The sequence below is a fragment of the Lupinus angustifolius genome, chromosome LG08 (genome assembly GCF_001865875.1).
Source record: "Lupinus angustifolius cultivar Tanjil chromosome LG08, LupAngTanjil_v1.0, whole genome shotgun sequence".
NCBI classification, from domain to species: Eukaryota; Viridiplantae; Streptophyta; class Magnoliopsida; order Fabales; family Fabaceae; genus Lupinus; species Lupinus angustifolius.
The window spans coordinates 13,217,659-13,220,830 of record NC_032016.1 but is presented as its reverse complement, the minus strand read 5'-3'; the positions used below and the strand labels follow the sequence as shown (position 1 = coordinate 13,220,830).

Below are 3,172 nucleotides of genomic sequence, written 5' to 3'. Positions count from 1 at the left end.
GTGTTGTAATTGGAAGAATTGCTTGTAAAACATTATTTCAATTATAGTGAAGAAAAATCTCCCAGATCAGCCGAGAGGCTTGGATGTAGTTTGCAAGTGGACACACAAATGAACCAGGATAAAAACCTTGTTGTAGGCTTTTTCTTTCCCTCTCTCTCTTTATTGCTTTAATCGATTACTTTGTATAGTTATTTTAATTGTAATATTATGTTTTTATACTATACTGTTGTAACTCTGATATATATGTTAGCTTTGTATATTTGTTTCAATCTCGGTTGATTGTCGTGCAAGAAACCAAATCTGTTTGTGTAATCTGAGCTATTTTAATCGATTAAGTTGATTGCATTAATCGATTATTTCTACTCTGTTAATCGATTAATCTGGGGTTATTTTAGCATTATTTGTTGTTTTCGGAAAAGCGGATACTCTGACCGCTACACCTATTCAACCCCCCCTTCTAGGTGTATTTTAGCCACTGATACCTAACATACCCAACAATATGTGGTTGGCCTCCATGGTTGCTACATCACAAAGAACCACATCTTCATAGTTCCCTATAGAAAAGGGAACCTCCTCCTTCTTTCACTATCATAGGCACTTGATTCATCATCATGCATATCATTATGCCTCCTCTATCCTCGACCTCTTTCCTCATGTCTCCTTTCCCCACGCCTCCTCCTCCTTTCTGACTCATAATCACTTGAGTCACTATCACGTCGCCTCCCATTTGAAACCCTCAATTGCTCCATTTGCCTTTGAAGGGCTTGGAGTTGAGTGTTCATCGCCTGTAAGGTCACAGTTATATTGTTCGTCCTTGGGGATATTGTTGGAGTTCTATCTGGGCTGGACATTGTATTTAGACTTTAAAGCAAGACTAGCTCTGATTACAACCTGATACAAACCTGATACAAACCTACTTGAAGGGGGTTGTGTTTGTTTGTCGATCGTTCTTGATTGAATGTCTATTTATATTTGTAAATCGTTGATGATTGAAGTTTTTATGAACTTGATTAGATGATGTATTGGTCATAGATCTTTTTCCCATTTTCAAAGAAGTCAGAGACGACTTGAACCATGATATTTCTATAAAAATTCCATAAAATTTATTTGATTAAAACATTTATTCAGAACTTGATTATTTATATATTGTGTTTGCTTTTAATAATTATAATTTATCTAGTATTACTAAAAAATAATATTATAATTCTCATTGTATAAGGAATGGAGTAAATAAGATAATAAAAACAAAACACAAAAAGTGGGAATGAAATAATACCTGTATGAAATAAAAGATTAGGATAAGATAGTGATGGGGGCAATTAATCATTTTAGTCACTACTCTCTCTTACACACTCACTTCATCTAATATTCCTCATCATCTTATTCATCCCAAGAAGCCGCTATTCTTTTTTTTCACAGGTTCACCAAATGTTGCACCTTGTCTCAGACTCTTCCTCACTTCTATCTTTAGCCATTATTTTTTATTTCTCTACTTCCTCTCAGCCTTTTTCATAATGCTTCTTCCATATTGCTTTAATCCAAGACTATTATACCAAACTTCCCTTTCAATTGCTTTCCTCTTACTATTGCATGTGACAAAATCAATGGTAGTAGTACTATGTGAGATAAAAAGTCATTGCTCCTACTTGAACTTCATCACTTTGTCTTTTTCCTTTCCTCTTACTATTGCATGTGACAAAATCACCACACAATCACCAAGCATAATAAAAATATATCAAGCACAAGCAAACATGAATAAGAAAGGGTGAGTCTGCATGGTGCAAATTATTTCCATAAGAAGATGTCATCTTGGTGGAGATAATATGAAGTTGGTCAATGTAATAGGGAGATTAGAACATCTTAAACCATTGACTAATAGGTTTTCGGATTGAATAACCTGCATAGGTATAAGAAGTTTATGATGATTTTGATGTTATTATGTTTGTAATAGAAATGGAATCATGCGGTGGAAAAGGGGTGAAGAGGTAGTGAGGTAATTGTGAAAATGGAATATGGTGTTAGGTGCATACAACATGTTACTTTAATGGGGTAGAGAAATATCAACATATGAAGAATGGAGAATGAAGAATTTGATTTTTATTTTGGATGATGTGTTGGTGATGGAGATGAGCATTGTATATAGTATCCCTTTGTTGAAGCTCAAACAATCAAGAATAATGGAAGTCTAGTGATCAAAGCTAAGAGGGTGGAATTCTAGGATCATGAACACACAAAAATTTCCTCCTTTTGATAATCACAAACATATCATCTTGAGCACACCCTTACTCTCACTTTCTCTCCCTTTTTATTTCTGATATTTTGTAACTGTGTGCCTTGAATGCTTGCCTACAAGTAAAAACATGACTACAAGTTGGTGACTCACCCTCCTTCGAAACCAATCAACAAATTTTTTATTGACTCTCTTCTCTATATTTGTAGTTGAAGGTTTCCTTCCCCTTAAATTTTTTTTATGAATTCTCTAAACTCACTATTTAAAAACTTATGTTACAATCAATAAAATGACTATTATATTTCAACCGGTAAATCACTTAGATTTTATCTCATTTACTTACTCCACAAATGGGGTGACAATTGCACAATTTAGAAGCACATATCGATGAGCTTGAAGTTTTTTGCATCTGAGTTAAAGTGAACATTAAGGAAGCTCCTATTGGTTTACCAACTGCTGGGAAGATAAAGGATACAAATAAAGGCTCTTTATCACTTGGGTCATCACGAACACGTCTAGGTCTATTGAACCTTGTCTCTATATCTTCAATGTATCGAGAACAAAAATTAAGAGACTCTTTTGCTAAGTAACACTCGGCTATGGAACCTTCTAGTTGCGCCATGTTTTAGACAAAGGATTTTAAATGACCCAACTCTCAACAAGAATGATGAATAATTAGATAAAAGAATAGATGATATTTATAACATATATGAACATAACGTAATAATGTTTTACCTCTCCACATAATACATATATCAATAATGCACTGGACTCCCAAGTCTTGCTTCCTCTATGAGATGAACAGTTAAGTGAACCATAACAATGAAGAATGATGGTGGGAATAACATCTCCAAGTGACAAAATGTAATAACAATTCGTTCTTGGAGTGTATAAAGTTCAGAAAGATTTAAGCTTTTACCACAAAGGACTCTAAAAAATGAA

At 34.0% G+C, this 3,172-nt stretch overlaps 1 protein-coding gene across 1 annotated transcript in view; it reads right to left on the bottom strand.

Annotated features, from left to right (window-relative positions):
* LOC109354926 (transcription initiation factor IIB) overlaps nt 1–936 on the bottom strand; it is a 25,118-nt gene extending 24,182 nt beyond the window's left edge. Inside the window, exon 1 of the mRNA XM_019597748.1 lies at nt 927–936. The gene's annotated coding sequence lies outside the window, so the exon portion shown is untranslated. The remainder of the gene's footprint in view (nt 1–926) is intronic.